We start from the raw sequence: 12,200 nt of genomic DNA, 5'->3' as shown, positions 1-12,200 counted from the left end.
CAACAACTAAAAAATAACACTTACAATTCACATATCAATAGCGAGAATATCAAATGTCAACAACTCGTATTAAAATGTCAACAACTAAAAAACAACACTTATAATTCACATATCAATAGCGAGAATATCAAATGTCAACAACTCGTATTAAAATGTCAACAACTAAAAATAACACTAATAATTCACGTATCAATAGCTGATTCCGCTACACTTATTTAATTTACTAAGGCCCAAACCAAACAATTAAAGTTGTCCAATAATAGAAAAGAAGGCATCCCCTCATTTTAATGCCTTCTTCATCGTGAATTTCCTCCCCAAAGTCTCTTCCACTCCGTAATTGAAGAACAATAGCAAGTTCTCTCGGCTCTCTCTCTCCCTCTCGCCCCTCAAATTCCTCTCCGGCGAGTTCGCCATCTTTCCGGCGTCGCCGGAGCTCGCCCCTTTTTTTCTTCTCCTCCTCCATTTCTCCTCTTATCACTTCATATTCTTTCCAATTTCCCAAATTAGGAACCCTAGCTTGAAGAGAATACAATGGCGTTTCCTCCGCTGCCTCACCATCGCCATCCGGTTTTGCCGGAGATCTACCGGCGTTTCCTCTCTCTATCTCACACATCCTTTCCCCATTTTTCCTAATACCTCCAAATCCATACTCGAATCAACAATTAAGATTCCGGCGAAGCGACGACGTGAGAAGCGAAGGCTGTTCGGAGCTTCGTGCAGCAGGAGCGGCGAAGCGCGGTGAACAGCGGCGACGTTAAACCGCGAGAGAGAGAGGGCGTGTCTGGAGGCGCCGTCGTCTCTGGCTTGATTGATGATCGACGAAGACGATTGATGGTGGCGATAGGCTGCACGGTCAGTAGCACCGGCGAGCGCTACAAATTGGAGCTGGAGAGAGATGGCAGCAGCCGAGAGGAAATTGAGAGAGAAATAGAGTGGGAGACGGAGAGAGGGGTTGGGAGGATGACTGTTTATAATTAATTAAGAATTGAAATTACCATTCAGCCCTTTTATAATTAGTTAATCTAAAAATATTTTTCATGTGGCAAATTCTGGACCACTCATTTAATAAAAATGAGTGGCTGAGATTGTATCTCATTTCTTAATTAGCTTAAAAAATCTCAATTGATCATGAACCTTGTATATGTAGCATGACGATATATATTATTATTACTACTCTCTCTGTCGACTACAGACACATCTTGACTCGTCACGAATTTAAGAAAATTATTTGATTTTTATAAAGAAAATGAGTAAAAAAATTTATGGAATATAAGTCCCATTTTTATTATATATTAAAAATATATTAATTTTATACTTCATCCACCCGTGCAATAATGTCTCATTTTACTATTTTGGGATGTCCTTGATTTAAAGTCTCATTTATTTTTTCCATTTTAAGTAAGGGGACCTACCATTTACCTGGCTCATTATACTCATATTCTATTATAAAACAAATTATAAAAAATGAGTTCCATTTTCCACTAACTCGTTTGCCTATTATTCTTCATAAAGTTAAATAATTTATTAAAATCCGTGTCAAGTCAAAATGAGACTATAAATAATGGACGGATGAATTAGTAGAATGTGAGAGTAATTAGTTAATGAAGTACATGACCCATATACTAAAAATGTAAAAAGGATAAAGTATATTTTTAAATGACGAACATCCCAAACTAGTAAAATGAGAGAATATTATTATACACATGTTATGTCAAAGTATATCTATATATATATATATATATATAGTTAAAATAAATGGAATATTATTATACACATGTTATGTCAAAGTATATATATATATATATATATATATATATATATATATATATATATATATATATATATATAGAGTAGTGATCTATGGCAAATACCCCATAACCAAATAACTAGAGAACAAATTATAGCCACAAGATCAAAAAAATCAAGGGCTAGTATTAATTTTTGAATTTAAGGAGAAATTAGTTCCCCAATCACAAATTTACTCCATAATAACAAAGCGGGGGTAAAATGGTCATTGCATGGCCATAATAACAATCTCGAAGGCATGTTTCAGCTCCAGGTGAAGGTCGGAGGAGGTGGAGGGGAGCACGCTGTTGGGCGACGTGGCGACGGTGGTGTCGGTGCTTGAGGAGAGTAACGGGATCAGCGCAATGACGAAGAGGATTGCTCGTCTTCATCATCGACGGCGTCGTCCTCGTTCAATTTGAGCGGTCTGCATGAGCTGCAGTTTCTCCGGCGGAGCAGCAGCGCCGCGGAGATTGAGGTTTCCATTAATGCAGCTATCGCTCATTGCAAGAAATTGATGATTCATTCCTCTTTTTCATCTTCTTAATTTGTGTGATATAGATGTCGAATTCGATGTTGTAGAATTCAAATTTCCTTGATTTTGTTAAGAAGGTGATGCTGCAGTTTCTTGGATGAATTCGTGTTTTCTAATTAAAATTTTAATTAATTTTGTTATCCTTTGTTTATCATAAAGAAATCTTTTTTTGTGTATTTTAAATTGTTGATAAGATCGTATATTCAAATCTAGGCTTTTTGAGTAGACTAAAATATAAAGTAGAGGGTCATCATGTTGATGGAGTTCCGCAAAAGCGAGTTCCAGTTGCGCGGCGCTACTCGGTAATAAGAGTGATGTGTTTTATAAACGACAATGAAGTAAAATCATAATAAGAGTGATGTGTTTTGTAAACATGAGTGAAGTAAAATCAGAACAAGAGTGATGTGTCTTGTAAACAAGAGTGAAGTAAATTCAGAATAAGAGTGATGTGTTTTGTTAACAAGAGTGAAGTAAAATCACAATAAGAGTGATGTGTTTTGCAAACAAGAGTGAAGTAAAATCACAATAAGAGTGATGTGTTTTGTTAACAATAGTGAAGTAAAATCAGAATAAGAGTGATGTGTTTTGTAAACGAGTGAAGTAAAATCAGAATAAGAGTGATGTGTTTTGTTAACAAGAGTGAAGTAAAATCAGAATAATAGTGATGTGTTTTGTTAACAAGAGTGAAGTAAAATCACAATAAGAGTGATGTGTTTTGCAAACAAGAGTAAAGTAAAATCACAATAAGAGTGATGTGTTTTGTTAACAAGAGTGAAGTAAAATCAGAATAAGAGTGATGGGTTTTGTTAACAAGAGTGAAGTAAAATCACAATAAGAGTGATGTGTTTTGTTAACAAGAGTGAAGTAAAATCAGAATAATAGTGATGTGTTTTGTTAACAAGAGTGAAGTAAAATCACAATAAGAGTGATGTGTTTTGTAAACAAGAGTGAAGTAAAATCACAATAAGAGTGATGTGTTTTGTTAACAAGAGTGAAGTAAAATCAAAATAAGAGTGATGCGTTTTGTTAACAAGAGTGAAGTAAAATCAGAATAAGAGTGATGTGTTTTGTTAACAAGAGTGAAGTAAAATCACAATAAGAGTGATGTGTTTTGTAATCAAGAGTGAAGTAAAATCACAATAAGAGCGATGTGTTTTGTAATCAAGAGTGAAGTAAAATCACAATAAGAGTGATGTGTTTTGTTAACAAGAGTGAAGTAAAATCAGAATAAGAGTGATGTGTTTTGTAAACAAGAGTGAAGTAAAATCAGAATAAGAGTGATGTGTTTTGTAAACAAGAGTGAAGTAAAATCATGCTAAGAGTGGTGTGCTTTGTAAACAAGAGTGAAGTAAGATCATGCTAAGAGTGATGTGCTTTGTAAACAAGAGTGAAGTAAGATCATGCTAAGAATGAAGTGAAATAATGCTTGAACAAACATTATTTTCCCAGCAGAGTAATGAATAATTACAAAATTCATGAGCTAATCCAAGCCAGATAAATATGATCTTGAACAAAGTTGATGCCTTAAATATATATATTTAAGCTTTTCAATTAAAAAACAATTGCACCTCCACAACTGACGAGGCTGTAGTTTCTTTTTCTCTCAACAAATACAAGATACAACTCAAGCACTTGCAACGGCTGCCTCTTCTTTATCATCTTCGTCTTCTTTATCATCTTTCCCTCGCTCTTCCTTAGCAAGGCAATGACATCGCCACGGCGTAACCTCCTGAGTTTCTGTTGGCGGTCGCCCCTCCGAACATCCTCTCCTTCCCTGGCGGAGCATCTCGAGCTTGATCCAGCCTCCGACTCATAAGTTTTGCAGCGAGTTTGTTGCGGCGAACGCGATTATTGACGCGCTCTGCGGCCACCTGACGCAGCTGGAGGACGGGGCGGCGTACGAATCGGCTTTCGCCGCGATTCACCACCGGAGGTTGAATTGGATTCCGATTCTTCATATGCAAATGTACTTTTCCATCGCAGACGTGACGGCGGAGCTGAAGAAGGTGGTGGAGAAGAAGATATCGGAGAATGACACGGAGGTGAACAAGGGTGATTGTGCGGCGGCGATCGACGGGGAAGAGAAACATAAAGATAATAATCACCATAATTTTCAACTAGATTTGGAAATTGAAACTGCATAATTTCATATTTAAATCTCATAATATAATTTCCAAAAATACCCTTGGCCTATTTTGTATTATTGAAATAAATAATATTTGTTCCATTAAAATGTGTGGCTGAGATTTGTTCTCTAGTTATACACTTAAGATTAGTTATATCTTGATCACTACCCTCTATATATATATATATATATATATATATATATATATATAGTTAAAATAAATGGAGGTGATTAAAATGCAATAAATCATTAGTGTAAGAATGAAAAATATTTTGTCTCTATGACATTAACACCGACAGTGCGCTAATAACGATTTAATTTCTTTAATTACAAAATGGAGAGTGTTCCCCAGATAGGAGTACTTTCCACGTGCAATTATCAACGGCCCTTCTATCATTAATCGCCTTCAGAGCATCAGCAGTGGCGCGGAGCTCCAGGCGGAATTTTCAAAAACACTTCCTGCCACCTTATACGGACTTCCCACTGCACTGCCACGTTGATAAGGCTCATTTCTTGCATTGGTTTATGGTTAAAATGTATGCTACTTGATCGGTTTATCGCGCAAAATGAGTGTTAATTGTGCAGAAATGCCGATTGACCAAGGCAACAAGGCCAAGCTGATCAAGCAAGTACAATCGGCGAAAAAGACCAATAAACCGGGGGAGTTGATCAAGGGGAGTAATCAAGCAGTTAGCCGGGGACCACTGGCTTCCAGAAGAAGGACACGTGAGGAAATGAGCTGGATGTGGCGCACCATTCTGTTATCAAGGACGACGTTCTAGAAGGGGACACGTGCTGGCATATGAGACGCAAGGACGAAGCTGAGTCATGATTCTGTTACTGAAAAGCATCGTCATTCTAGAAGAAAAGCACGTAGCAATTAGTGAGTCGCTCACTCTCAGTATGAGCGAATATTCCCTGTCAAGATCGTTATCCAGCTGGAGGTCGAATCGAGCTTATAAATAGAGGATGTGCCACCACAAGAAAAGGATCCGCTTCTTTACTTTCCGTCTAGTTTAGCTTAGTTCAGTTCTCTAGCTTAGTTCAGTTTTCTAGATAGCTTAGCTTAGCTTAGATAAAGATAGTTTAGTTAGAAGGGCGACCGAAGGGAGCGCTGCAGAATACTTCATTTCTGTTAGCGTAATCTTATGTTTCCCGCCGAGATTCTTCTCAGTTTTTACCGCTTTCTTAGTTTACGAAGTGTTAGCTTAGTTTAAATTTCATGTTTTCTGTACTATTCCGAGTTATAGTTTAATTGAAGTGCTTTCGTTTTCATCCTCGCATTTAAATTTTCGTCTGCAATTCACATGATCAAGTAGTTAAATTTACCTTGAGCAAGTTAGCTAGTTTAAATTCTTCCTAGAGTAAAATCCGTAGTTAAAAACTCCCAAGTTAAAGCGTGGCAGCAGCCAACCCCCCTGTTCACTACTCACACACTCGACACACCAACTTCTCTGTGGGATCGACCCCGAACTTGCCGCTTTACTGTTAAAGTTGTGCAAAATTGGGAGTTATAAATTACTTTGGTGAGGAAACGAGCAAAGAGAGAGTTTGCATTGATTAAGTGGCAACGACATTTGCTAACTGATCCAACCAGTTCGGTTATCTTTCAATATAACTTGATCCATTCTCAATCTCTTCGTTCTCGTAGCCTTCCAAAATGGCGCCGTTGCCGGGGAAGCATGGTGTTATTTTATGTTTGTGCGTAGTGCGTAGGTGTATATAATTTTATTTCTTTCTTTTCTCATTTGTTTTTCCTGCTGTTGATGAGAAGGTACCAACACGGTGGACACTGGAATCATCCCCTTTTATATAAAGACGCTAACACTCAGTGGAGAGTCCAGGAAGCCGGCGTTGTCACCACTCGTTACAGAGTCGCATTAGAAGCAGCAGCAGCCACCGAATAGAATACACAACCACCACCACCTGAACAAGAAGAAGCAGAGATGACCCTTGTCGCTGACGACTCTGGAATCGGCTCTCTGCACGCTCATGATGAGAAGGAGCCCACACATGCCATTGCCGCTACTCCGGGGATGTGGACAATCACAATCAAATCAGGAGTACTGGCCGTTTTGTCCCACTTTTACGGTCTTTCAAAAGAATGTCCGTACGCCTTCCTGGAGGAGTTCTGCTGATACTGTGACATTCAGCCCGTACCGGCTGGATCCACATCCGAAGATTACAGGCTTAAAGTTATTCTCTTCGTTTTGAAGGGCGATGCGGGTGTCTGGCTGTCAAGGCTACCAGAAGGATCCATCAGAACCTGGGCTGAGTTCCGCATGATATTCCTAGATAGTTTTTTCCCAGCATCAAAGACAAGTGCCCTGAAAAGGGAGATTACTGAAGCCAGACAGGAGTACGATGAGCCCCTCGGCTAATACTGGGATAGATTCCAAGTGCTGCTTCAAGCATGCCCCAACCACAAGCTGGGGGAGCGAGAGATCTACTCGATCTTTTATGGCGGACTCACAGTAGACAGCAAAAACGACCTCAACCTCGCCGCTCAAGGGGATTTCTCTAAAACCCCATTTAGCCAGGCCAAGAGTATATTGGAGAGGCTGATTGAGGCCAAGCGCTCATACGAGACATCCCGAGGGCAGTATAGAAGAGGGGCAGTGCACGCAGCAGAGGCGCGCAAAGATGAAAAATTAGAGGCTCGTTTTGAGCAAATGGAAAAGAAGCTGCTGGAAGCAGTGGAGAAAGCCAGACCGCCGCCACCACCTGCACCCAAAGAGACACAGTATGTGTCGCAGCCGTCACCACCAGAAGAGCATCATTATTACTACTGCGAGTTTCCCCCAGAAGTGGAACTGCAAGCCCAAGTAAATGTTGTAGGCCACTGGAACGCAAATGGCAACTAGATCCAGGGGAAGCAGAGAGATGCTCCATGGAGGGACCACCCCAACTTCAGGTGGACTGATCAGAATCAAATCCAACCACCTCCACCCTCGACACAGCAGATACAACCCTTTCACGGGCAGCCCAATTGGCTTGCGCGGATCCAGGATAGACCAAACACTGGAGGGAACAGAGTACAAGGCGTACCTCAAGGTAACTGGTCGGGAGCACATCAAGGGAACTGGTCCAGTGGAGGGCAGTTCAACTGGTCAAGCAGACAGCCGGAAGAAACTGGGGGTACAGACAGCAAGACTCTCAGTCAAACAACCATGGAAGGCAGCCAAACAACCAGATGGTTACTTATGTCCCGCCACATCAATGTGGAAACCAGCACCCGGGAAATCAACTCTACAACCATCCTCCATACCAGCAAGAACACTATGGGCAATCTGACTACCCGCAACCCAACCATGGGGGGGCCGCCGAATCAAAGATATAACCGCCACCCCAACGATGGCCAAGGCGATATGTTAGTACCGCACCATTCAAATGATGCGATGCGGGAAATCCAGGAAGCTCAGAAAGAGCAGCGGCCGGCGTTGGAAATGCTGACGAAGCAGCTTTCTCAAGTTGCGATGTCGCTGGGCAAACTAAGGGGAAATGAAGGAAAAATCCCGGCTACTGTACAACCACCTGGTCGTGAACACATTAGCGAAGTGTCCCTGAGGTCTGGGAAAGTTTACCAAGGCCCCAGTTATCCTGAAATATCTCCAGCAGCTGATTCTGGACCAAGCCATGAAAAAGAGGGAGGATCCAGTATAGTGGATCAAGCAAAAGAAAAAAGCAAGGAAAAGGTGGGAGGTGAAGCCTCGGAAGAAAGTCAGAAGGAAGAGGCTGAGAAAGTTAAGCCATATCCGTACCGCGGAATGGTGACAAGAAGGAAGGAAGCCACAATCGACGTGGCGAATATGTTCAAAGATGTGGACGTGAAAGTGTCGCTCTTAACTGCATTAAAAATGCCCCCGATTAGCAAATTCATTAAAGACTACCTGGTAGGGAAGGTAAATGAGGAGGGCAGAATGATTGCAGATGAGACTGTCTCTGCCGTGATCCAGCGGAATGATCTCCCTTCAAAGAAGACCGACCCAGGAATGTTCACGCTCCCAATTTCAATTGGAGACATCCAGGTGGAGCACGCCATGTGCGACTTGGGGGCATCTATCAATGTTCTGCCATACTCCATCTATCAGAAGCTGGGAGAGGCCAAGCTAGTCGACACGAATATAATGATACAGCTGGCCGACAGATCATGTATTCACCCGGAAGGAATTCTGGAGGACGTTATTGTAAAGGTGAATAACTTTCTATACAGAGCTGATTTTTTCGTAATCAAGATGACGGAGCCCGCAGCAAAAGAGTCGAGTGGAGTCCTACTGGGACGACCGTTCTTGTCCACGACCAGCACTATCATAGACGTCCGTAATGGGACGATCAGTCTAGACTTCAAAGGAGAGCAGTACACATTCAATATTGATGAGGCCATGAAGAGGCCAGCCGATGGAGAAAACGTGTACTCCGTAGATGTGACTGAGCCCTTGGTACAAGAGTTTTTGGAAGAAGAAATTTTAAAGAGGTAGTTCACTGACTCCGCAACGGACGAAGAAGTCGAAAAGGAAGTAGAATAGTGGTTTGAGACCATGAAGGTTGGAGAAATGGACGACCAGACCGTCGCAAGGGCAATAACTGATTTTTTCGAGCGCCCAAGGCCAGCTGGGTCAAGTGGGACAGCTCAAGTATCTAGCCTAGCGAAGCGGGTTGATCAAGGTAATCCACTGGAAAGAGAAGCAGCAGAAAAGCCTCTGCCCACCGAAGAGCCCAATCCCGCGAAGGAGTTAAAGCCCCTTCCAGCACATCTAAAGTACGCCTACCTGGGTGAAAGTGAAACCATGCCCGTTATCATCAACAATCAATTAACCCAGGGGCAGGAAGATAGATTGTTGGAAGTATTAAGAAGGAATCAGAAGGCTATCAGCTGGAAGCTGACAAACTTGGTGGGCATCAGCCCGGACTTATGCATGCATCACATCCGACTGGAGGAAGGAGCCAAGCCACACCGCGACCAACAAAGGAAACTCAACCCCAATATGAGGGAAGAAGTGCTGAAGGAAATTGTCAAGTTGGTTTCGATTGGGATTATCTATTTCATTCCAGATAGTAACTGGGTCAGCCCAGTGCACATGGTGCCTAAGAAAGGAGGGATTCAAGTGGTGAACAACGAGAAAAATGAATTAATCCCGACAAGGCCAGTTACTGGGTGGAGGATGTGCATAGATTACAGGAAGCTGAACTAAGCTACGAAGAAGGATCACTTTCCTCTGTCATTCATTGATCAAATGTTGGAGAAGTTGGCAGGGAAGCAGTACTTCAGCTTCCTGGATGGTTATAGTGGCTATTTCCAGATTGTTGTGAATCCAGATGACCAAGAGAAGACGACGTTCACCTGCCCCTTTGGCACTTACGCGTACAGGAGGATGCCCTTTTGCCTCTGTAATGCGGGCACTTTCCAGAGATACATGATGAGCATTTTCTCGAACTTGTTGGAAGATTGCATTGAGATCTTCATGGACGATTTTACTGTCTATGGGGATGATTTTGATCAAGGGCTGCATAACCTGAACAAGGTATTGGAAAGATGCCGCCAGAAGGACTTGGTTCTGAATTTCGAGAAATGCCATTTTATGGTTACTGAAGGAATAGTCCTGGGTCACGTGGTATCAAGCAGAGGAATCGAGGTCGACCCAGCAAAGGTATCGGTCATTGCCAAACTCCCGTACCCCACATATCAAAAGAAGATCAGAGCCTTTTTGGGCCACGCTGGGTTTTATAGAAGGTTTATCAAAGATTTCGCAAAGATAGCCCAGCCTCTGACGAGACTTCTCTAGAATGATGTGGAGTTCGAATTCTCGGATGCCTGCAAGACCGCGTTCCAATTTCTGAAGAACCGATTGATAAGCTCTCCGATAATACGCGCCCCCGACTGGAATCACCCCTTTGAGGTGATGTGTGATGCTAGTGACTATGCTATAGGGGCAGTATTAGGTCAAAAAATCGAAGGAGAAAGTTATGTCATCTTCTACGCGTCAAAGACGTTGAATCAGGCACAGAAGAATTATGACGTGACCGAAAAAGAGATGCTATCGGTAGTCTTCGCATTCGAGAAGTTCAGACCATACCTGCTGGGGTCTAAGGTGATAGTATATACAGACCATGCGGCCATCAAATACCTTTTGGCAAAGAAAGAGTCAAAGCCGCAGTTGATCAGATGGGTGTTCCTTCTACAGGAGTTTGATTGGGAAGCAGTAGATAAGAAAGGATGTGAGAACAAAGTGGCAGATCACTTAAGCCGAATTCTGCAAGAAGATAACGGTGAAGTCATTACAGACGCTTTCCCTGAGGAACATCTGAACCTGATCAAGTCAACATCTGAATGACAGTGGATCAACCAAGCAGAAGGAATTGATCAAGCCAACCAAGGAAACAAGGGACAAAATGCGAGGAAGAAGCCATGGTTCGCGGACATGGCTAACTATTTGGTAACAAGCAAGTTACCCAGAAGTGATGAGATTACAAGGGCACAGAAGCTAAAGCTTAAAAGCGATTCTCGATACTTTTATTGGGACGATCCTTACCTATGGAAAATGGGGGCAGATAAAGTAATCCGACGCTGTATACCAGAATGGGAGCAGGAAGATGTGATGATCCACTGCCACGCACTAGCTTGTGGTGGCCACTTTGGACCGAAGAAAACAACAAGGAAAATACTTGATAGTGGGTTTTACTGGACTTCAATCCATAGAGATGCCTATGAATTCTGCAAAAAGTGCCCTCGATGCCAGCTTACTGGGGGGATATCTACTAGAGACGAGATGCCTCAGATCCCCATTATTATCTGTGAAATATTTGATATATGGGGAATGGACTTCATGGGACCCTTTCCCGCATTTGAAGGCAATCTCTACATACTGGTGGCAGTGGACTATGTATCAAAGTGGATCGAGGCAAAGGCAACTAAGACGTGTGAATCCAGAGAGGTAGCGAAGTTCTTGAAATCGAACATATTTACCCGATATGGGGTACCACGGGCTATCATCTCTGACCAAGGAACTCATTTCGTCAACAGAACTATCGAAGCATTGATGCGAAAGTATGGAGTCCACCACCGCCTATCCACACCTTACCACCCGCAATCCAATGGTCAGACTGAGGTTTCTAATAGAGAAATCAATGCGATTCTAGAGAAGACAGTCAATCCCACGAGGAAGGACTGGAGCCGTCGTCTGGAGGACGCACTCTGGGCATACAGGACCGCTTTCAAAACGCCTATAGGAATGTCCCCATACCGGCTGGTATTTGGGAAGATGTGCCATTTGCCGATGGGAGTGGAGCGTCAAGCTTACTCGGCCATCAAGGAAATGAATATGAATACCGACGCAGGAGCTGCGGAAAGGAGAATGCAGCTACAGGAGCTTGATGAGCTTCGTCTGGATGCCTATGACTCTGCCATGTGGTACAAAGAAAAGACGAAGATGTGGCATGATAAGAACCTCCGCAAGAAGGAACTCAAGGTGGGCCAGAAAGTGTTGTTGTTTCAGTCCAGACTGAAATTGATGCCAGGGAAGCTCAGATCAAGGTGGATAGGTCCTTATACCATTGTCGCCATCCGAGCGAATGGAGCAATCGAACTCCAAGGAGGCGATCCAGATTCGCTTTCCTTCATGGTGAATGGTCATAGGGTGAAGCCATACAGAGAAGGAATGGAGGCATTTGTGGTGGACGACATTCCACTACTCATGCCTAACTCTCTCCAGTGATCAGGTAAAGGGGATGATCAGGTACCCATGGGTAGTCTGCTTG

This window comes from Salvia splendens, chromosome 13, assembly GCF_004379255.2.
Source record: "Salvia splendens isolate huo1 chromosome 13, SspV2, whole genome shotgun sequence".
NCBI lineage: Eukaryota > Viridiplantae > Streptophyta > Magnoliopsida > Lamiales > Lamiaceae > Salvia > Salvia splendens.
The sequence above is the reverse complement of the archived record's forward strand: the minus strand, read 5'-3'. Positions refer to the sequence as shown.